The following is a 24687-nucleotide window of genomic DNA, read 5'->3' as shown; positions in this document are numbered from 1 at the left end:
AAGGGTCTGCTTCCCTCTGGCCGAAGCCCCAACATTTGGACGTGCTCCCAACTGACGACAGGGTGGAAACGTCAGGATGGGCTTGATCCTAGTGCACGTGTGGCCATCGGGACACATCCCAGGGCTGGCCCTTGGTTCAGGGCGGTAAACCTTTGGTGAGCGAGGGGATATCAGGAAATGAGCATGTACTTGACTTGCTTTAGGAACCACTGACTCCTCTGTGTCCCCTTTCAGGGACTGTAAGGGGAGTGGGCAGCTAACTACTGACCAGTCCCGTGGATGCCCCACAGGGGCAAGGGCAAGCCCCTGGGGCTCAGACAGTTTCATCCTTCAGCAGCTCAGCCCTGACCTCCCGTTCTCTCCCCCACCTTCCCTGCAGCTCTGCAGGAGTTTCCGTTGCACAGAATTAATTGGGAACCTTTCTTCCAATGTATGTTCCCACCTGGGGCTGCTGCTCTCAGGTTTTCCTCCTGGTCTGCTCCCCAGGCCTCCGGGCCAAACTTACAATGCAAAATTTCAGTTAAATAATGGATGTGGGGACAGTGATTCTGGTTCTGTTTAGTATAGGATCATTTCATTTATTGTTCAGTCACTCTTTCGTGTCTGACTGTTTGTGACCCCATGGACTGCAGCACGTCAGGCTCCCCTGTCCTTCACCATCTCCCGGAGCTTGCTCAAACTCATGTCCGTTGAGTTAGTGATGCCATCCAACCATCTCATCCTCTGTCACCCCCTCTCCTTCTGCCCTCAATAAATTTCATTTATGAATTTCCAAATAAGGAAAGAATTTTTTTTTTAAACACCCAAGTGCAGTTTACTCCAGGGGATATTTCCCGGCTCTCTGCAAGACTACGAGACCCTGGCCCTACCCTGGACAGCACACATCCCCGTCTCCCTGTTACACAGGAACATGGTCTTCCCACAACTGCTTGGGAAGTTTAGTTCAACGTCCTGTACACTTACTTGTACCTGTTACAGGTAAAGGAGGGGAAACTACAATGAGAAGGACTGTTTTCAACCACAGCAAGCACATTTCATTGAAAGAACAGGAGACAAAAAGAACTCAGACAGAAGCCTGTGATGACAGGCACAGTGCCGGACTGGAGTGGGGAGAGGCCATGCCTGTCGGTGGAGCAGAGGAGTGTCCGTGGAGGTGGGCGTGGAGATGGGCAGCTGTGCTGCTAGCGGGAGGCGCAGGTAGAGAGGAGGCTGGGTGGGAGAGGGAGGCCAAGACACACAGAGGCTGACACTTTGCAGGCAAGCGAGGGAGTTGTGAGGGGCAGGAAGCCAGCAGTTTGAATGATGAGAGGCCAGGTGCGAGGAAGGCAGTGCTGTGGGTCAGCTTGGGGCTGGAGTCTAGTAGTGGTCAGGAGGCCCTGACCACCTGGGTAAGAAATCCACAATCTTACCCTTTTGCTGGGGTCATATTCAGTCTTGATTATGTCCCCCCATCCATAGGATCATTCCTTTCATTCCTAAGATCTTTGCTTAACTTCAGATATTTCTTTATCCTATAAATAGACTTATTGAATCATTTTTTTTTCAATCAATATTAAATGAGGGCCTTTCCTGCAGAGCTTCTCATCTGGACTGCTTAAGCTTTGACTGGGTTATTAAAGGTGTGCTGACATATAGGTCTCTTTCAGTGGCAGCCTCTTGCTATGTAAATATTATCATTTTCTATGTGCTCTGATGTGGAAAAGGTCTGGAGGACCAGGCAGAGATAATTTTGAATAAGACAAGATATCGAACGCCCAAAAGTAACAACACAACATTCAAATGTATTGAAGTAAGCCACGATGATAAGTTCAGTTCAGTCGCTCAGTTGTGTCCAACTCTTTGTGACACCATGGACTGCAGCACGCCAGGCTTCCCTGTCCATCACCAACTCCTGGAGTTTACTCAAACTCATGTCCTTCGAGTCGGTGATGCCATCTAACCATCACACCCTTCTCCTCCTGCCTTCAATCTTTCCCAGCATCAGGGTCTTTTCAAATGAGTCACTTCTTCATATCAGGTGGCCAACGAGTTTCAGCTTCAGCATCAGTCCTTCCAATGAATATTCAGGACTGATTTCCTTTAGGATGGACTGGTTGGATTTTTTTGCAGTCCAAGAGACTCTCAAGAGTCTTCTCCAACACCACAGTTCAAAAGCATCAATTCTTTGGCGCTCAGCTTTCTTTATAGTCCAACTCTCACATCCATACATGACTACTGGAAAAACCATAGCTTTGACTAGATGGACCTTTGTTGGTAAAGTAATGTCTCTGCTTTTTAATATGCTGTCTAGGTTGGTCATAGCTTTTCTTCCAGGGAGCAAGCGTCTTTTAATTTCATGGCTGCAGTCACCATCTGCAGTGATTTTGAAGCCCAAGAAAATAAAGTTTTTCACTGTTTACATTGTTTCCCCATCTATTTGCCATGAAGTGATGGGACTGGATGCCATGATTTTAGTTTTCTGAACATTGAGTTTTAAACCAACTTTTTCACTTTCCTCTTTCACTTTCATCAAGAGGCTCTTTAGTTCTTTTTTGCTTTCTGCCGTAAGGGTGGTGTCATCTGCATATCTGAGGTTATTGGCATTTCTCCCAGCAATCTTGATTCCAGACTGTGCTTCATCCAGCCCAGCGTTTCTCATGATGATAAAGTGAGTGGCAATATGTGAGCGCTATTGGAATGCAAAGGAGGAGGGGGGTTGATTTTATAGAGGGGTGAGGCAGCATGGGGAGAGGGTAGGAAAAGCTTGCCTTAAGAAGTCACGCTTGGACAAAACCTTGGAAAGTGAAGGAGGGATCTGCCAACTGGAAGGCAGCAGGCATGGCATGGAAGGGCACAGAGGCACAGAAGCAGCCTGCACGGAGGCTGGCTCATCAAAGCAGAGGTGAGCCCTGAGAGCTGAGAGCAGCCTCGCCAGGGGATGCATATATATATCCTTTTTCAGATTCTTTTCCATTTTTGTTATTATAATTGAATATAATTCACCATGCTATACAGTAAACCTTTGTTATTTTATGGGGCTTCCCTGATGGCTCAGATGGCAAAGAATCTGTCTGCAATGCAGGAGATCCAGGTTTGATCCCTGGGTCGGGAGGATCCCCTGGAGAAGGAAATGGCAACCCACTCCAGTATTCTTGCCTGGAGAATTCCGTGGACAGAGGATCTGGTGGGCTACAGTCCATGGGTCACAAAGAGTCGGACAAGACTGAGCGACTTTCCCTTTAAGCCATTTTGAGTTTTTTTTTGTATGGTGTGAGTGAGTGTCCAGACTTCACTGGTTTACAAGCAACTGTCTAGCTTTCCCAGTACCACTTTCCTCCACTGTATATTCTTGCCTCCTGTGTCGAAGATTAATTGACTCTAGATGTGTGGGTTTAATCTGGGCCTTCTATTCCATTGATCTACACGTCTGTTTTTGTGCCAGTCCTGTGGCGTTTTGATTATTGTAGCTTTGTAGTACTGTCTGAAATCTGGGAGGATTACTGATCCTTTTCATCCTCAGTCTCTAATTCTGTGTGTGTGTTGGGGTGTGTGTGTGTGAACCCATGACCTGCTGGTTCTCTTCCTGCCCATCAGGCTCTGTACAGCATATTGAAATTCTCAAGCTGTTCTGCTGACGGTGGCCTAGGGAGCTGAAGGTCAAGAGCAGCAATTGTAGAGACTTCTGATGGTCTAAATTACAGATTTTTAAGGAATACAATGCAAAACACTTTTAGACCAGGTTGTAAGGTATGGTTCTCCTAAATTAGTCCAGGTTGTAAGGTATGGTTCTCCTAAAGATCACACTCCCCTAGACCATTCTATGTGCGTTTTTTTTTTTTTTTTGGCCATGCTGGGTCTTCATTGCTGCGTGGGCTTTTCTCTAGTTGTGGTGAGCAGGGGGCTGCGTCTCTAGTTGGGGTGAGTGGGCTTCTCATCGTGGTGGCTTCTCTCATGGAGCACGGTCTGTAGGGCGCACAGGGGCTCAGCAGTGTGGCCCCTCGGGCTCTAGAGCACAGGCGCAATAGTTGAGGCACATGGGCTTAGCTGCTCCACAGCATGTGGGGTCTTCCCAGACCAGGGATCAAACCCATGGCCCCTGCACTGGCAGGTGGATTCTTTATCACTGACCCACTGGGGATGCCCTCTATGTGCATTTTATGTGCATGGGGACCTTGCTGAATTTGGTGAGGAAGGTGCTGAGCCCAGCTGGTTCTTCCTAGGGATGTGATCCACTCCCCAGGGCTGGCTGCTCTGTGCTCAGCATCCCCGGGACCTCAACCAGCCAATCTGACTCTGTGCTGTGCTGCTCTGGTTAGTGATAATCTTCTCTGCAAAGCTCTGTGCCTCACACGGGAGAGCTTGCTCAGCACACGCCCTACCCAAGTATCCGACAGGAGCTTAAGCATGAGTGAAGTAACAGGAGCTTAAGTGTGAGTGAAGAGTTGCAGCTTGGGGCGCAGGTAAGGAATGGCCCCAGAAGGCCCACGTGTGCCTGAGAGGTGTTACAGCTGGGTAGCTGTTGAAGAGAGAAACCGATTTTCCCAATCATTTGAGTTTGGCTAAATAAGAGTGAAAGTAAGTTGTGAGGTTCTTTAGACAAGAAAGTCCTCAGATAATGGAGCTGCTTTCAATGGAGAGACAGTGTTTATTAATTAAGATGTTGAGGGATTTTCCTGGCTGTCCAGTGGTTAAAACTCCATGTTTCCAATGCAGGAGACAATGGGTTTGATCCCTGGTTGGGGAATTAAGGTTCCCACATGCTGCGTGGTGAGGCCAAAAATTAAAAAAAAAAAAAAAAAAAAAGTATGGTTATTTATTTATTAAAAAAAGGACATCTATCTTATTTTCCCCAAGGGCTGATTCCTCTAATAGTACGTACTGCCCTGTAACTTGGGTCTTCAGGGTCTTATTCAAGGGGCATGCTCTGGGTGAGGCTGTCTGCAATCTAAATTTGCCTGAAAAAGGAAGCCTCTGTGAACATTGCTCCATGAGAAGCAAAAGGCCAAGGTTCCTGTGTTAGGAACTGCCTGGGGACACCCGAACTCTCCACTATCACAGACAGAGTGGGATTAAGTTTGACTTTAAATCAGGAACAGCTGGCAGAGGATGAAAGCTCGGTGGGTTTTGCGGAGGTTTTCGTCACTGTGCTTATTTAAGGGAAACCTGTCTGTGCTCTTATTTTCCCTGCATCATGAAGGCTGGAGTCCAGATCAACCCTGATTTCTGCTTTAAGGAGAGGTGGCATCCAGTATTTTCCACTGGAGGGGTGCCTGCTGGGTGGGTGGGATTCGAGTTGGCACAGTGCTGGCTGGTGGGCTGCAGGACCCTGGGGTGGGGAGCTGCAGGAGGGTGGCTGCGGGGCTCCCCTCCCCCTGGGTGGTTTCCTCCAGCTCCACCTGGAGGCAGAGAAGGCAGCTTCTAAAAGCAGGGTCTTGCCTGTCTAATGACAACTCACTTGTGCAAAGGAGGCCCTTCATTCTGTGTCCTTCCCCCGGCGAGGACTCTCTTTCCGGCCGCTCTTGTCTGCCTGTCTGACTTGACCAGAAGCACTAGAAGCTGAGAATGAAGCATCACAGATGCTTCAAGAAGCTCTTTCCTAGTGGACTTTTCTTTCTTTTTATTTTAACTTATTTTTTTTAATTGAAGGATAATTGCTTTACAGAATTTTGTTGTTTTCTGTTAAACCTCAACATGAATCAGGGGTATACATATATGCCCTCCTTTTTGAACCTCCCTCCCATCTCCTGCCCCATCCCATCCCTCTAGGTTGATACAGAGCCCCTGTTTGAGTTTCCTGAGCCATACAGCAAATTCCTGTTAGCTATCTATTTTACATATGGTAATGTAAGTTTTTTTTTTTAATTATTATTTTTTTGGAGGCTAATTACTTTACAGCATTGTATTGGTTTTGCCATACATTGACCTGAATCTACCACGGGTGTACACGTGTTCCCCATCCTGAACCCCCCCACCTCCCTCCCCATCCCATCCCTCAGCATCATCCCAGTGCACCAGCCCCAAGCACCCTGTCTCATGCGTCAAACCTGGACTGGCGATCTGTTTCACATATGATAATACACATGTTTCAGTGCCATTCTCCCAAATCATCCCACCCTCTCCCTCTCCCACAGAGTCCAAAAGACTGTTCTATACATTTGTGTGTCTTTTGCTGTCTCACATACAAGGTTATCATTACCATCTTTCTAAATTCCATATATATATGCATTAGTATACTGTATTGGTGTTTTTCTTTCTGGCTTACTTCACTCTGTATAATAGGCTCCAGTTCATCCACCTCATTAGAACTGATTCAAATGTATTCTTTTTAATGGCCGAGTAATACTCCATTGTGTATATGTTCCACAGCTTTCTTATCCATTCATCTGCTGATGGGCATCTAGGTTGCTTCCATGTCCTGGCTATTGTAAACAGTGCTGTGATGAACATTGGGGTACACATGTCTCTTTCAATTCTGGTTTCCTTTTTGTGTATGCCCAGCAGTGGGATTGCTGGGTTGTATGGCAGTTCTATTTCCAGTTTTTTAAGGTATCTCCACATTGTTCTCCATAGTGGCTGAACTAGTTTGCATTCCCACCAACAGTGTAAGAGGGTTCCCTTTTCTCCACACCCTCTCCAGCATTTATTGCTTGTAGACTTTTGGATAGCAGCTATTCTGACTGGCGTGAAATGGTACCTCATTGTGGTTTTGATTGGCATTTCTCTGATAATGAGTGATGTTGAGCATCTTTTTATGTGTTTGTTAGACATCTGTATGTCTTCTTTGGAGAAATGTCTGTTTATTTCTTTGGCCCATTTTTTGACTGGGTTGTTTATTTTTCTGGAATTGAGCTACAGGAGTTGCTTGTATATTTTGAGATTAGTTGTTTGTCAGTTGCTTCATTTGCTATTATTTTCTCCCATTCTGAAGGCTGTCTTTTCACCTTGCTAATAGTTTCCTTTGTTGTGCAAAAGCTTTTAATTAGGTCCCATGTAAATTTCCATGTTACTCTTTTCAAGCATCTCACCCTCCCCTCCCCTCTCCCCATGTCCATAAGTCTGTCTCTTTCTCCCAGGGCACTTTCTCAAGGTGAAATGAAACCCTGTGCCTTCTGTCCAGGGAAGCCTCCCCACAGCCCCGCACTCCCCATCCCCCAGCTTTCGGCTCTGAGGGTTGCCCTCTGGAGCTTCTCCAAGTGACTGCGGCACGGTACCTGCAGAACAGCTTCGTCTGCTTCTCTTTGAGGCAGTGCAGGCTTGCTGACTCACTGGGACCCAGTATTTCCCTCTTTGCTATTCATGGAACTTTCTCTAAGGTACTCAGCATTACATCAGTGACTGCCTAAGGCAACCAGCCAGGGAGATCTCTTGTGTCCCTGAAATCACCAAAAAGCTGACATGCAGTAAGTGACCCATGAGCTTTGCGTGGAACCTGGGCAGTTTGCAATGCAAGAAGTGTAAAGAGGTCTTCTTCAAGGGATCTTGTGCCAATAGACCCATGGACAGAATCCCTAGGAAGGGCGATTCTGCCCCTGACCCAGTAAGCCTGGGTGGTGTCTCACGGATCCATCACAGTCAGGAAATTCTCTCTCATCCTCAGACCTCCTCGTTCTGAGAAAGGTCATTTCCTCTTGTTCTGTCCTTGCCAGGAACACAACCAGTGTGGCACTGTCTGTTATGTAATGAGCTAAAGACCTTTTAACCTAGGGACTAATAAAAGTTAGGGGCAGTCTCAAAAACATTGGGCAGTGGGTTCACATGAGAAACCAGATTTTGGTTCTAAATAAAAACATCATATTTTGCATCTCCTTTCACTGTCCTCTGGGTAGTTTTCATATATCCACTAAGAGTACTGTTCCTGGAAAAGGCTACGTTGTCTTTAAAAATTATTTTAAATTTGATTAAAATTTTTATTGAAATATAACTGACATATTAGTCTCAGGTGTACAACATATTGATTCATTATTTGTGTATGTTGTGAAATGATCACAGTAAGTCTAGTTAATCGACTACCACACACATTTATGTTTTTTTCTCATAATGATAATTTTAAATCTACTTTCCTAGCAAGTTTCAATATATAACACAGTATTGTTAACTAGTCACCAAGCTATACATTGCATCACCAGACTTATAATTCTAGAATTGGAAGTCTGTACCTTTTGATCATGTACCTGTAACAACCACCAATCTGCATTTATGAGTTAAATACTCTGTATTTATGAGTTAGGTTTTTTTTTTTTTTAATGCCACATATAAGTGAGATCATATGGTATTTGTCTTTCTCTGATTTATTTTGCTTCATGCCTTCAAGGTACATCCATATTGTCACAAATAAACAGGATTTTATTCATTTTTTTATGACTGAATAATACTCTGTGTGTGTGAAGCCAAATTCAGACTTAAATTGTAGAAAGTAGGGAAAACCACTAGACCATTCAGGTATGACCTAAATCAAATCCCTAACGATTATACAGTGGAAGTGAGAAATAGATTTAAGGGACTAGATCTGATAGATAGAGTGCCTGATGAACTATGGACTGAGGTTCGTGACATTGTACAGGAGACAGGGAGCGAGACCATCCCCAAGAAAAAGAAATGCAAAAAGGCAAAATGGCTGTCTGAGGAGGCCTTACAAATAGCTGTGAAAAGAAGAGAAGCCAAAAGCAAAGGAGAAAAGGAAACATATACCTATTTGACTGCAGAGTTCCAAAGAATAGCAAGGAGAGATAAGAAAGCATTCCTCAGTGATCAGTGCAAAGAAATAGAGGAAAACAACAGAATGGGAAAGACTAGAGACTCACTTCAAGAAAATGAGAGATACCAAGGGAACATTTCATGCAAAGATGGGCTCAATGAAGGACAGAAATGGTAAGGACCAAACAGAAGCAGAAGACATTAAGAAGAGGTGGCAAGAAAACACAGAAGAACTGTACAAAAAAGATCTTCAGGACCCAGATAATCACGATGGTATGATCACTCACGTAGAGCCAGACATCCTGGAATGTGAAGCCAAGTGGGCCTTAGGAAGCATCACTATGAACAAAGCTAGTGGAGGTGATGGAATTCCAGTTGAGCTATTAGAAATCCTAAAAGATGACACTGTGAAAGTGCTGCACTCAATCTGCCAGCAAATTTGGAAAACTCAGCAGTGGCCACAGGACTGGAAAAGGTCAGTTTTCATTCCAATCCAAAAGGAAGGCAATGCCAAAGAATGCTCAAACTACCATACGATTGCACTCATCTCACACGCTAGCAAAGTAATTCTCAAAATTCTCCAAGCCAGTCTTCAACAATACGTGAACTGTGAACTTCCGGATGTTCAAGCTGGTTTTAGAAAAGGCACAGGATCAGATCATATCAGTTGCTCAGTCATGTCTGACTCTTTGCGAGCCCATGAATCGCAGCACGCCAGGCCTCCCTGTCCATCACCAACTCCTGGAGTTCACTCAGACTCACGTCCATCGAGTCAGTGATGCCATCCAGCCATCTCATCCTCTGTCGTCCCCTTCTCCTCCTGCCCCCAATCCCTCCCAGCATCAGAGTCTTCTCCAATGAGTCAACTCTTCACATGAGGTGGCCAAAGTACTGGAGTTTCAGCTTCAGCATCATTCCTTCCAAAGAAATCCCAGGGCTGATCTCCTTCAGAATGGACTGGTTGGATCTCCTTGCAGTCCAAGGGGACTCTCAAGAGTCTTCTCCACCACCACAGTTCAAAAGCATCAATTCTTCGGTGCTCAGCCTTCTTCACAGTCCAACTCTCACATCCATACATGACCACTGGAAAAATCATAGCCTTGACTAGACGGACCTTTGTTGGCAAAGTAATGTCTCTGCTTTTGAATATGCTATCTAGGTTGGACATAACTTTCCTTCCAAGGAGTAAGCGTCTTTTAATTTCATGGCTGCAGTCACCATCTGTAGTGATTTTGGAGCCCAGAAAAATAAAGTCTGACACTGTTTCCACTGTTTCCCCATCTATTTCCCATGAAGTGATGGGACCGGATGCCATGATCTTCGTTTTCTGAATGTTGAGCTTTAAGCCAACCTTTTCACTCTCCACTTTCACTTTCATCACTTTTTAGTTCCTGTTCACTTTCTGCCATAAGGGTGGTGTCATCTGCATATTTGAGGTTATTGATATTTCTCCCGGCAATCTTGATTCCAGATTGTGTTTCTTCCAGTCCGGCGTTTCTCATGATGTACTCTGCATATAAGTTAAATAAACAGGGTGACAATATACAGCCTTGATGTACTCCTTTTCCTATTTGGAACCAGCCTGTTGTTCCATGTCCAGTTCTAACTGTTGCTTCCTGACCTGCATACAAATTTCTCAAGAGGCAGATCAGGTGGTCTGGTATTCCCATCTCTTTCAGAATTTTCCACAGTTTATTGTGATCCACACAGTCAAAGGCTTTGGCATAGTCAATAAAGTAGAAATAGATGTTTTTTTGGAACTCTCTTGCTTTTTCCATGATCCAGAGGATGTTGGCAATTTGATCTCTGGTTCCTGTGCCTTTTCTTTCTTTTTTTTTTTAAATTTAATTTTATTTTTAAACTTTACAATATTGTATTAGTTTTGCCAAATATCGAAATGAATCTGCCACAGGTATACCCGCATTCCCCATCCTGAACCCTCCACCCTCCTCCCTCCCCTCCCCTCCCTCTGGGTCATCCCAGTGCACCAGCCCCAAGCATCCAGTATTGTGCATCAAACCTGGACTGGCGACTCGTTTCATACATGATATTATACATGTTTCAATGCTATTTTCCCAAATCTCCCCACCCTCTCCCTCTCCCACAGAGTCCATAAGACTGATCTATACATCGGTGTCTCTTTTGCTGTCTCGTACACAGGGTTATTGTTTCCATCTTTCTAAATTCCATATATATGCGTTAGTATACTGTATTGGTGTTTTCTTTCTGGCTTACTTCACTCTGTATAATAGGTTCCAGTTTCATCCATCTCATGAGAACTGATTCAAATGTATTCTTTTTAATGGCTGAGTAATACTCCATTGTGTATATGTACCACTGCTTTCTTATCCATTCATCTGCTGATGGACATCTAGGTTGCTTCCATGTCCTGGCTATTATAAACAGTGCTGCGATGAACATTGGGGTACACGTGTCTCTTTCCCTTCTGGTTTCCTCAGTGTGTATGCCCAGCAGTGGGATTGCTGGATCATAAGGCAGTTCTATTTCCAGTTTTTTAAGGAATCGCCACACTGTTCTCCATAGTGGCTGTACTAGTTTGCATTCCCACCAACAGTGCAAGAGAGTTCCCTTCTCTCCACACCCTCTCCAGCATTTATTGCTTGTAGACTTATGGACTGCAGCCATTCTGACTGGCGTGAAATGGTACCTCATAGTGGTTTTGATTTGCATTTCTCTGATAATGAGTGATGTTGAGCATCTTTTCATGTGTTTGTTAGCCATCTGTATGTCTTCTTTGGAGAAATGTCTATTTAGTTCTTTGGCCCATTTTTTGATTGGGTCATTTATTTTTCTGGAGTTGAGCTGTAGGAGTTGCTTGTATATTTTTGAGATGAGTTGTTTGTCAGTTGCTTCATTTGCTATTATTTTCTCCCATTCTGAAGGCTGCCTTTTCACCTTGCTAATAGTTTCCTTTGTTGTGCAGAAGCTTTTAAGTTTAATTAGGTCCCATTTGTTTACTTTTGCTTTTATTTCCAATATTCTGGGAGGTGGGTCATAGAGGATCCTGCTGTGATGTATGTCGGAGAGTGTTTTGCCTATGTTCTCCTCTAGGAGTTTTATAGTTTCTGGTCTTACATTGAGATCTTTCATCCATTTTGAGTTTATTTTTGTGTATGGTGTTAGAAAGTGGTCTAGTTTCATTCTTTTACAAGTGGTTGACCAGTTTTCCCAGCACCACTTGTTAAAGAGGTTGTCTTTAATCCATTGTATATTCTTGCCTCTTTTGTCAAAGATAAGGTGTCTATATGTGCGTGGATTTATCTCTGGGCTTTCTATTTTGTTCCACTGATCAATATTTCTGTCTTTGTGCCAGTACCATACTGTCTTGATAACTGTGGCTTTGTAGTAGAGCCTGAAGTCAGGCAGGTTGATTCCTCCAGTTCCATTCTTCTTTCTCAAGATCGCTTTGGCTATTCGAGGTTTTTTGTATTTCCATACAAATTGTGAAATTATTTGTTCTAGCTCTGTGAAGAATACCGTTGGTAGCTTGATAGGGATTGCATTGAATCTATAAATTGCTTTGGGTAGTATACTCATTTTCACTATATTGATTCTTCCAATCTATGAACATGGTATATTTCTCCATCTATTAGTGTCCTCTTTGATTTCTTTCACCAGTGTTTTATAGTTTTCTATATATAGGTCTTTGGTTTCTTTAGGTAGATATATTCCTAAGTATTTTATTTTTTCCGTTGCAATGGTGAATGGAATTGTTTCCTTAATTTCTCTTTCAGTTTTCTCATTATTAGTGTATAGGAATGCAAGGGATTTCTGTGTGTTGATTTTATATCCTGCAACTTTACTATAATCATTGATTAGTTCTAGTAATTTTCTGGTGGAGTCTTTAGGGTTTTCTATGTAAAGGATCATGTCATCTGCAAACAGTGAGAGTTTTACTTCTTCTTTTCCAATTTGGATTCCTTTTATTTCTTTTTCTGCTCTGATTGCTGTGGCCAAAACTTCCAAAACTATGTTGAATAGTAATGGTGAAAGTGGGCACCCTTGTCTTCTTCCTGACTTTAGAGGAAATGCTTTCAATTTTTCACCATTGAGGATAATGTTTGCTGTGGGTTTGTCATATATAGCTTTTATTATGTTGAGGTATATTCCTTCTATTCCTGCTTTCTGGAGAGTTCTTATCATAAATGGATGTTGAATTTTGTCAAAGGCTTTCTCTGCATCTATTGAGATAATCATATGGTTTTCGTTTTTCAATTTGTTAATGTGATGTATAACATTGATTGATTTGCGGATATTGAAGAATCCTTGCATCCCTGGGATAAAGCCCACTTGGTCATGGTGTATGATCTTTTTAATGTGTTGTTGGATTCTGATTGCTAGAATTTTGTTAAGGATTTTTGCATCTATGTTCATCAGTGATATTGGCCTGTAGTTTTCTTTTTTTGTGGGATCTTTGTCAGGTTTTGGTATTAGGGTGATGGTGGCCTCATAGAATGAGTTTGGAAGTTGACCTTCCTCTACAATTTTCTGGAAGAGTTTGAGCAGGATAGGTGTCAGCTCTTCTCTAAATTTTTGGTAGAATTCAGCTGTGAAGCCGTCTGGACCTGGGCTTTTGTTTGCTGGAAGATTTTTGATTACAGTTTCAATTTCTGTGCTTGTGATGGGTCTGTTAAGATTTTCTATTTCTTCCTGGTCCAGTTTTGGAAAGTTGTACTTTTCTAAGAATTTGTCCATTTCTTCCACGTTGTCCATTTTATTGGCATATAATTGTTGATAGTAGTCTCTTATGATCCTTTGTATTTCTGTGTTGTCTGTTGTGATCTCTCCAGTTTCATTTCTAATTTTATTGATTTGATTTTTCTCCCTTTGTTTCTTGATGAGTCTGGCTAATGGTTTGTCAATTTTATTTATCCTTTCAAAGAACCAGCTTTTGGCTTTGTTGATTTTTGCTATGGTCTCTCTTGTTTCTTTTGCATTTATTTCTGCCCTAATTTTTAAGATTTCTTTCCTTCTGCTAACCCTGGTGTTCTTCATTTCTTCCTTTTCTAGTTGCTTTAGGTGTAGAGTTATGTTATTTATTTGAGTTTTTTCTTGTTTCTTTAGGTATGCCTGTATTGCTATGAACTTTCTCCTTAGGACTGCTTTTAAAGTGTCCCACAGGTTTTGAGTTGTTGTGTTTTCATTTTCATTAGTTTCTATGTAAATTTTGATTTCTTTTTTGATTTCTTCTGTGATTTGTTGGTTATTCAGCAGGGTGTTGTTCATCCTCCATATGTTGGAATTTTTAATCGTTTTTCTCCTGTAATTGAGATCTAATCTTACTGCATTGTGGTCAGAAAAGATGCTTGGAATGATTTCTGTTTTTTTGAATTTACCAAGGCTAGATTTATGGCCCAGGATGTGATCTATCCTGGAGAAGTTTCCATGTGCGCTTGAGAAAAAGGTGAAATTCACTGTTTGGGGATGAAATGTCCTATAGATATCAATTAGGTCTAACTGGTCTATTGTATCGTTTAACGTTTGTGTTTCCTTGTTAATTTTCTGTTTAGTTGATCTATCCATAGGTGTGAGTGGGGTATTAAAGTCTCCCACTATTATTGTGTTATTGTTAATTTCTCCTTTCATACTTGTTAGCATTTGTCTTACATATTGCGGCACTCCCGTGTTGGGTGCGTATATATTTATAATTGTTACATCTTCTTCTTGGATTGATCCTTTGATCATTATGTAGTGACCATCTTTGTCTCTCTTCACAGCCTTTGTTTTAAAGTCTATTTTATCTGATATGAGTATTGCTCCTCCTGCTTTCTTTTGGTCCCTATTTGCATGAAAAATCTTTTTCCAGCCCTTCACTTTCAGTCTGTATATGTCCCCTGTTTTGAGGTGGGTCTCTTGTAGACAACATATGTAGGGGTCTTGTTTTTGTATTCATTCAGCCAGTCTTTGTCTTTTGGTTGGCATTCAACCCATTTACATTTAAGGTAATTACTGATAAGTATGATCCCGTTGCCATTTACTTTATTGTTTTGGGTTCGAGTTTATACACTGTTTTTGTGTTTTCTGTCTAGAGAAAATCCTTTAGTATTTGTTGGAGAGCTGGTTTGGTGGTGCTGAATTCTCTCAGCTTTTGCTTGTCTGAGAAGCTTTTGATTTCTCCTTCATATTTGAATGAGATCCTTGCTGGGTACAATAATCTGGGCTGTAGGTTATTTTCTTTCATCACTTTAAGTATGTCTTGCCATTCCCTCCTGGCTTGAAGAGTTTCTATTGAAAGATCAGCTGTTATCCTAATGGGAATTCCCTTGTGTGTTATTTGTTGTTTTTCCCTTGCTGCTTTTAATATTTGTTCTTTGTGTTTGATCTTTGTTAATTTGATTAATATGTGTCTTGGGGTGTTTCTCCTTGGGTTTATCCTGTTTGGGACTCTCTGGGTTTCTTGGACTTGGGTGATTATTTCCTTCCCCATTTTAGGGAAGTTTTCAACTATTATCTCCTCAAGTATTTTCTCATAGTCTTTCTTTTTGTCTTCTTCTTCTGGGACCCCTATGATTCGAATGTTGTAGCATTTAATATTGTCCTGGAGGTCTCTGAGATTGTCCTCACTTCTTTTAATTCGTTTTTCTTTTATCCTCTCTGATTCATTTATTTCAACCATTCTATCTTCTAATTCACTAATCCTATCTTCTGCCTCTGTTATTCTACTATTTGTTGCCTCCAGAGTGTTTTTAATTTCACTTATTGCATTATTCATTTTATATTGACTCTCTTTTATTTCTTCTGGGTCCTTGTTAAACCTTTCTTGCATCTTCCCAATCGTTGTCTCCAAGCTATTTATCTGTGATTCTATTTTGATTTCAAGATTTTGGATCAATTTCACTATCATTATTCGGAATTCTTTATCAGGTAGATTCCCTATCTCTTCCTCTTTTGTTTGGTTTGGTGGGCATTTATCCTGTTCCTTTATCTGCTGGGTATTCCTCTGTCTCTTCATCTTGTTTAAATTGCTGAGTTTGGGGTGTCCTTTCTGTATTCTGGCAGTTTGTGGAGTTCTCTTTATTGTGGCGTTTCCTCGCTGTGTGTGGGTTTGTACAGGTGGCTTGTCAAGGTTTCTTGGTTAGGGAAGCTTGTGTCAGTGTTCTGGTGAGTGGAGCTGTATTTCTTCTCTCTCCTTTCAAGGACTTGGGTTGCTTTTCTGGGTGCCTGATGTCCTCTGCCGGCATTCAGAAGTTGTTTTGTGGAATTTACTCGGCGTTTAAATGTTCTTTTGATGAATTTGTGGGGGAGAAAGTGTTCTCCCCGTCCTACTCCTCTGCCATCTTAGCTCCTCCCCCGCCCCCCCGTGCCTTTTCTAAAATCAGCTTGAACATCAGGAAGTTCACGGTTCACATATTGCTGAAGCCTGGCTTGGAGAATTTTGAGCATTACTTTACTAGCATGTGAAGTACAGGAACCAGAGATCAAATTGCCAACATTCACTGGATCGTGGAAAAAGCAAGAGAGTTCCAGAAAAACATCTATTTCTGCTTTTTGACTATGCCAAAGCCTTTGACTGTGTGGATCACAATAAACTGTGGAAAATTCTGAAAGAGATGGGAATACCAGACCACCTGATCTGCCTCTTGAGAAATTTGTATGCAGGTCAGGAAGCAACAGTTAGAACTGGACATGGAACAACAGGCTGGTTCCAAATAGGAAAAGGAGTATGTCAAGGCTGTATATTGTCACCCTGCTTATTTAACTTCTATGCAGAGTACATCATGAGAAACGCCGGACTGGAAGAAACACAATCTGGAATCAAGATTGCCGGGAGAAATATCAATAACCTCAGATATGCAGATGACACCACCCTTATGGCAGAAAGTGAAGAGGAACTCAAAAGCCTCTTGATGAAAGTGAAAGAGGAGAGTGAAAAAGTTGGCTTAAAGCTCAACATTCAGAAAACGAAGATCATGGCATCCAGTCCCATCACTTCATGGGAAATAGATGGGGAAACAGTGTCAGACTTTATTTTTGGGGGCTCCAAAATCACTGCAGATGGTGACTGCAGCCATGAAATTAAAAGACGCTTACTCCTTGGAAGGAAAGTTATATCCAACCTAGATAGCATATTCAAAAGCAGAGACATTACTTTGCCAACAAAAGGTCCGTCTAGTCAAGGCTATGGTTTTTCCAGTGGTCATGTATGGATGTGAGAGTTGGACTGTGAAGAAGGCTGAGCACCGAAGAATTGATGCTTTTGAACTGTGTTGTTGGAGAAGACTCTTGAGAGTCCCTTCGACTGCATGGAGATCCAACCAGTCCATTCTGAAGGAGATCAGCCCTGGGTGTTCTTTGGAAGGAATGATGCTAAAGCTGAAACTCCAGTACTTTGGCCACCTCATGTGAAGAGTTGACTCATTGGAAAAGACTCTGATGCTGGGAGGGATCGGGGGCAGGAGGAGAAGGGGATGACAGAGGATGAGATGGCTGGATGGCATCACTGACTCGATGGACGTGAGTCTGAGTGAACTCCGGGAGTTGGTGATGGACAGGGAGGCCTGGCGTGCTGCGATTGATGGGGTCGCAAAGAGTCGGACACGACTGAGCGACTGAACTGAACTGAACCTGCAACTTTACTAAAGTTTTTAGTTCAAACAGTTTTCTAGCGCAGGGTTTTGGATTTTTCTCTATAAAATAGCATTTCATCTGCAAGTAGTGACAGGTTTTACTTCCTTTTCTTAAAAACACAACATGATTATATTTTAATAAAAATTATAATATAAAACACCATAGTAAATTGTTGGCAACAAAATATGGTATTTCATTGACATTGCATGACAAATGTTAATATCCTTTAGCCATAAATGAGTTCCTGGAATACTTATTTGTTTCTGATTTGGATGGCTTTTATATCTTTTTCTTGCCTAATTGTCCTGTCTAGAACTTGCAATACTACATTGAATAAAAGTGATGAAAGTTGGAATCCTTATTTTGCTTCTGATCATAGAGGTAAAGCTTTCAGCTTTTCACCACTGAGTGTGATGTTAGCTGTTGGTTTGTCATATGTGGCTTTTTTATGTTGAGATATGTTCCCTGTATACCCAATATGTTGAAAGTTTTCCGTAAATGTTGACTTTTGTCAAATGCTTTTTCTGCATCTATTGATTATGGTTTTATCTTTCATTTTGATAATGTGGTGAGTGAGTGAGTAAAGTCGCTCAGTTGTGTCTGACTCTTTGTGACCCCGTGGACTATAGCCCACCAGGCTCCTCTGTCCATGGGATTCTCCAGGCAAGAATACTGGAGTGGGTTGCCATTTCCTTCTGTAGGGATCTTCCCGACCCAGGGATAGAACCCAGGTCTCCCGCATTGCAGGCAGATGCTTTAACCTCTGAGCCACCAGGGAAGCCGCTTGATATTGTGGTATATCACACTAATTGATTTGCAGATGTTAAACTACCCTTGCACCTCTGGAATAAATCCCACTTGAATATGTTGTACAATTCTTTTAATGTATTGTTGAATTAGTTTACTAATGTTTTATTGAGGATTTTTGCATCTCTGTTCATCAGGGATATTGACCTGTAATTTTCTTATGGTGTTCTTATCTAGATGATTGGTAGCAGGGTAATGCTGGCCTTATAAAATGGTTTTGGAAGAGTCCCCTCCCCTCTTTTTTGGGGAAAGACCTTGGGAAGGACTGGTATTAGTTTTTTCTTTAAATGTTTCGTAGAATTCACCAGTGAAGCCATCTGACCCTGGACTTCTTTTTGTTTGGAGATTTTTGGTTACCAATTCAATCTCCTTACTAGTAATCAGCCACAGATTTTGTCTTGTGATTCAGTCTTGGTAGATTGAATGTGCCTTGAAATATATTCATTTCTTCTAGGCTACTGAATTTATTGGCATCTAACTGTTCATAGTTCTGTTTCATGAGGCTTTGTGTTTCTGTGTTATCCATTTTAACCTTTCTTCTTTCATTTCTGATTTGAGTCCTGTCCTTTTCTTAGTGAGTCTAGCAAAGGTTTGTCAATTTTGTTATCTTTTCAGTGAACTGGCTCTTAGATTTACTGATCTTTTCTATTTTTGTCTTTTCATTTATATCCACTGTGATCTTTATCTCCTTCCTTCCATTAAATTTGAGCTTCTTTGTTCTTTTACTAATTACTTGAGGTATAAAGATAGGTTTGTTTTTTTTTTTTTAGATCTTTTTTGTTAGGACTTCTTTTGCTATATCCCATAAGTCTGGCATGTTGTATTTCCATTTTTATTTATATTAAGGTATTTATTTCTCTTTTGCTTACTTGTTTGACCCATTGGTTGTTCAGCAGCATGTTGCTTCATCTTCACATACTTGTAAATTTTCTGGTTTTCTTATAATTAATTTTTAGGTTCATAATATTGTGGCTGGAAAAGATACATTTTAAATCATCTTAAATTACACAGACCTTTTTTTTGACCTAACATATGATCTATCTTGGAGAATAATTCCATGTGTACTTGAAGAATGTGTATTCTGTTTTCTGTCTGATCTATCCATTGATGAATGTGGAGTATTAAAGTCCCTATTAATACTGTAATGTTATTTCTTTGTTTGTTAATATTTGCTTTATATATTAAGGTGCTCCTATGTTGGGTTGTGGACTTTCCTGGTGGCTCAGTGATAAAGATCCAGCCTGCCAACATAGGAGATGCGAGTTCGATCCCTGGATCATGAAGATCCCCTGGAGAAAGAAATAGCTACCACTCCAGTATTCTTGCCTGGGAAATCCCATGGACAGAGGAGCCTGGTGGGCTACAGTCCATGGGGTCACAGTCAGACATGACTTAGTGACTAAACAAAGTTGGGTTGCATAGCTCGTCTCAAATGTTATATCCTTTTGTTGGATTAACCCCTTTATCATTATACAATAACCTTGTCTCTAATTAGTGTTTTACCATTCCTTCACTTTCAATCTGTGTGTATCCTTACATCTGAAGTAAGTATCTTATAGGCAACATATAGATGTATCTTGTCTTTTTATATCTATTCAGCTACTCTTTTGATTAGAGAATTCAGTCCATTTATATTTAAAGTGATTATTAATAGGTATGTCTTATGGTCATTCTGTTCATTGTTTTCTGGCTGTTTTGTAATTCCTCTTCTTTTCTGGCTCCTCCTCTGAAATTTGATGATATCTTGCCTTAGCATGCTTAGATTTTCTTCTCTTTATATTTTGTGTGTGTGTGTATTTTTTTTAATGGGTTTTTGCTTTAAGCTACCATGAGGCTTACAAAAAACAACTTATAAGTCTGTTTTGAATTGATAAGTTTAAAAGCATTCTAAAGTTCTTGTTGTCCAGTTGCTTCAGTCATGTCTGACTGCGTTACCCGATGGACTGCAGCCTGCCAGGCTCCTCTGTCCATGGGATTCTCCAGGCAAGAATACTGGATTGGGTTGCTGTGCCCTCCTCCAGGAGATCTTCCCAACCCAGGGATTGAACCTGTGTCTCTTATATCTCCCACATTGGCAGGCAGGTTCTCTACCACTAGCGCCTTGCTAAACCCCTCTAGTGTATTTTTCTCTGCAGTTATTATATTTTTCAGCTCTGTGACTTTCATTGCTACTTTCTTATATTTTCCTTCCTTTGTTGCAGGTCTCACTTTATGCACCCCATGTTCTCCTGAACTCATAAGCATCTTTATGACCATTGTTTTGAACTCATCATGAGGTAAATAACTTATCTCTGTATCATTAAGGTCTTTTTCTGAGATTTTTATCTTCTTCCATCTGGAGCATATTCTTCTATTTATTTTCTTTGACTTTCTGTGTTGGTGTGTGTATGCACTAGAGAAAACAGCCACTGCTCCTAGTCTGAAGTAGCAACCTCAAGTAAAAGATAAAATTACTGTCCAACCCTGCCCTAGTTGGTTGTGTTTGTTTAAGGAGCCTATTTTATTCCTAGTGGGTCCCAGAAGGGAGGGTGTTCCTAGACCTGTCAGTGTCCCAGAGGGGAGAATCTATCTGCTCCCTCTGTACTGAGCCTTGGGGTTGATAGCCGGTTAAGTCCTTATTGACCAGAGGATTTTTGCAGAAACTAATTGTTACTTGACTAACACTTCGGGGGTTAGCTACACCTGACATACCTGTAAATTCTTCTAATTTTTGTGAACTGTAGTCTTCAACACACTGTTCTGTAGAAGCAAAGGAGTATTCTCCAGCATGGTGAGTTTCATTTTCACTTTCCGTATCAGTCACTAAGGTTTTTTTCGTCTTTTTGTTGGTCTAATATTCATATAGTTAGAACTATACTCTGTAGAACTACCATCTTCTAGGATACTAGTATATATGTTCCTTGGACAATTAGAGAAAGTATCTGCATGAAACTCCCTGATAAATTCATGTTTATAATATACACATGGTTGGAACTAACAGAGCAAAATGTGAATAACAGCAGTCATGAGCTGTAAATGAACTGGACCCTTGATCAATTTTAAGCTCCAGCAACTTTAATGCTGACATTAATTGTATCACCCTCTGAAAATGTATTGCTACATCTCCATTTGATAATGTTTGGGTAGCAAAAGACGTATTAATGTGTGTCAATAATGTGTTAGGAACTATTTCTTTGCTACTGTCCCATTGAACCTGTGAACATAAGCCTCACTGGCCACAAGAGCCAGGCTATCAAAGGACGTGTCCTCAGGGTGGCAGCCACAAATTCTGGGTCACCAGATTCTCAGAGACTATGGTGAGTTGGAGCTGGGAAGACGGAAAGCATGAAGATGACAGTTACCAGCTTCCCCAGTCTTTGCAGAGGAAAGAAGTGTGTGTGTGTGTGAGAGAAGCCTGGCTCACAGGCCACAGCTATGAAGGTAAGTTAAGAGGCTTCCTGTATAGGAGGATTGGGGCTTTTGATTCTCTTCTTCTCTGCTGTTCCCTGGGGTTAGATAGTTAAAATGTCTTGACTTGTTACAGTCCTGTGGGACCTGTGAGTGTAAGCTCTGCTGTCCACCAGAGCCAGGCAGCTAAGGGATTCCTCTGGATGGCAACTGCAAAAAGCAGGGCATAAGATGACTGCTCAAGCTCTTTCTAGGAGATACCAGTGACTTGGAGTGAGGGATAGTGTAAAGATAGCACCTTCCCGCCTCTGTTTTGGAGAGTAAGCCCCCGCACATGTGTTAAATTAGATGCCTGCCTCTTGGGCTGAAGCTTTAAGATAAACAAATTGACCTGTTTCACAGAAAGCCTTGGTATGTTTTAGTTGGCTGCCTCTGCTCTGGGCCCTAGAATGGGTGATTCTGCCTAAGCCCTTTAAGAATTCTATCACCTTCTGAATTTCTTGCACACAAGCCCCAGTGGCTTTCAAAGCTAGAGGTTCTCAGAGTTAGAGATAACTTGTCTCTCAGGTGGGAGCCAGGAGAAGAAAATGGCAACCCACTTCGGTACTCTTGGCTGGAGAATCCCATGGACCAAGGAGCCTGGTGGGCTACAGTCCATAGGGTCACAAAGAGTCAGACATGACTGAGCGACTTCACTTTCAGGTGGGAGCCTTAAAATCTGGGCTTCAAACCCTTTGCTCCTTGGGGACAGGCTGGGAGTTAAAGAGCCCCTCTGATTGTGGGTCCTGGGGATACTGTGTCTCAGTCTCTCCTGCCTACTTTGCAGGAGTTGCTCTGCTAGTTTTAGAAGAAGTTGTTCCATCTGTAGCTAGAGGTTTGCTGTGTCCATGGTGGGAGGTGAGTTGAGGCTCCTCCTGTGTCACCATCTTGAACCAAAACCCTGGGCTGTCTTTTCTGAATGGTTAGTAGAAAGAGAGTGGGAGGATTCAGGCAAGATTCACTCTCAAAGTAATCTGTGTAGGTTAGTCGCTAAGTCATGTCCAACTCTTGTAACCCCATGGACTGTAGCCCTCCAGGCTCCTCGGTCCATGGGATTGCCCAAACAAGAATACTGGAGTGTTTTGCCACTTCCTTCTCCAGGGGATCTTCCTGACCTAGGGATTGAACCCAGGACTCTGGCATTGCAGGCAGACTCTTTACCAACTCAGCCACCAGGGAAGCCTAATCTGTGTACATTTTGTCAAATCAGCGACATTTCTAGGTTGAAAGTTTGAAAATTTTCAGAGATTCTAGGCTGTACAGGATGGTGGTTTAACCAAGTCTTTGCTGGACAGTTACTTGTCCGTTTTTATCCTCTTTGTTATTATGGAATTGTAAGGTTTTCAAACTGTCAGGGCTACATACTAATTCTTTTCTTTATGAAACGAAAGACAAGACAATGTATACCATTTTGCCAAACTGGCAAAATGGCAGCAAAGTGACTCTCCACCTGGACAGGCTTCCTGCCAATGGTTACACAACCTCCCCAGCTTCACCCCACACCTCTCCAAATACAAACCTGACCATGTTTCTCGGCAGAAGAGACTCACTGGCAAGCACTGCAAGAACTTGTCTACCCCATCGAGCCTTGGGTCTTCCTACAATTGCACTCTGGATGCTCTAGTCATTTGGAACTGCCATCATTCCCAAACATGCCATGCCACTCCTGACGCCTGTCTGCCTAGAGAACATCTGCCCATCTTCAGAGACCAAGCCTAAGGGGATGCTGTGAAGCCTCATCCGACCACTTCCCTTCTTTTGTGAACAAAATGCTCTCATTTCTCTTGGCCACATAAGTAGGAGTGGAATTGCTGGGGCACAAGGTGAGCAACTGTTAGTTTCAGCTGGCACTTCCAAAGAAATCTACACCAAACTGACTGTACCAATGCATAGTTCTGCCAGGAGTTTACAAGGATTCCAACTGCTTTATATCCTTGCCAACCTTTATGGTTACAATTCTTTTTCATTTCAGTCATTTTGGTAGGTGATGGTGTTTCATCATGCTATTAACTGGCATCTTCCAGATGACTAATAATATTATCTTTTTATGTTTATTGGCCATTTGAATATCCTCTTTAGTGAAGCACCTGCTCTGTGTATACAGTATGTTCTAGATTCAGTTCTTTTTCTTGGCTGTATGCATTCTAAATATCATTATACAGTCTGTGGCTTGTCATCTTACTCTCTTTCTGGTGTCTCTTGATGGGCGGGAGTTCTTTTTTTTAAGACTAGTAATAACTTTATAAAAAAAATAAGATAAACATTTGTTATTCCACCCAGCAGCCATTCTGAAAGACACAATGAAAAGAGGCTTGGATCTCTGAGGACTATGGGCTGCCAAAAATAGGAGAGAGAAGTAATCATCCATCAGTAAGCTTCCATTTTTTTAAGCGTCTTTTTCAGTTGAACCTGAGCTTACAAATCACTACAACAAACAAACATTTTGCATAGAAGTATATTTACGTATTTAAAGGAACTAGGTTTAAATTTTTACTTAGTGCAGTAAGGCATTTAGGAGCTGGGTTGATTGACCTTTAACACCTATCCTTTATAGAAGTATTTTTTAAAAAAATATTAATACATTCATATTTGTACAAAACAGGCACTCAAATTACTACTGAATAAATATAAGAAAATCAGAGATACCAAAGGAACATTTCATGCAAAGATGGGCTCGATAAAGGACAGAAATGGTATGGACCTAACAGAAGCAGAAGATATTAAGAAGAGGTGGCAAGAATACGCAGAAGAACTATACAAAAAAGATCTTCACGACCCAGATAATCACGATGGTGTGATCACTGACCTAGAGCCAGACATCCTGGAATGTGAAGTCAAGTGGGCATTAGAAAGCATCACTACAAACAAAGCTAGTGGAGGTGATAGAATTCCAGTTGAGCTATTCCAAATCCTGAAAGATAATGCTGTCAAAGTGCTGCACTCAACGTGCCAGCAAATTTGGAAAACTCAGCAGTGGCCACAGGACTGGAAAAGGTCAGTTTTCATTCCAATCCCAAAGAAAGGCAATGCCAAAGAATGCTCAAACTACCGCACAATTGCACTCATCTCACACGCTAGTAAAGTAATGCTTAAAATTCTCCAAGCCAGGCTTCAGCAATATGTGAACCATGAACTTCCTGATGTTCAAGCTGGTTTTAGAAAAGGCAGAGGAACCAGAGATCAAATTGCCAA

The 24687-nt window shown here is 41.8% G+C and overlaps 1 protein-coding gene across 1 annotated transcript in view; it reads right to left on the bottom strand.

Moving 5' to 3' along the window:
* Positions 1 to 24687, bottom strand: part of FAM124A (family with sequence similarity 124 member A) — a 121226-nt gene that overhangs the window by 7541 nt on the left and 88998 nt on the right. The gene's annotated exons all lie outside the window — the stretch shown is intronic.

This window comes from Bos javanicus, chromosome 12, assembly GCF_032452875.1.
Source record: "Bos javanicus breed banteng chromosome 12, ARS-OSU_banteng_1.0, whole genome shotgun sequence".
Lineage (NCBI taxonomy): Eukaryota > Metazoa > Chordata > Mammalia > Artiodactyla > Bovidae > Bos > Bos javanicus.
The sequence above is the reverse complement of the archived record's forward strand: the minus strand, read 5'-3'. Positions and strand labels throughout refer to the sequence as shown.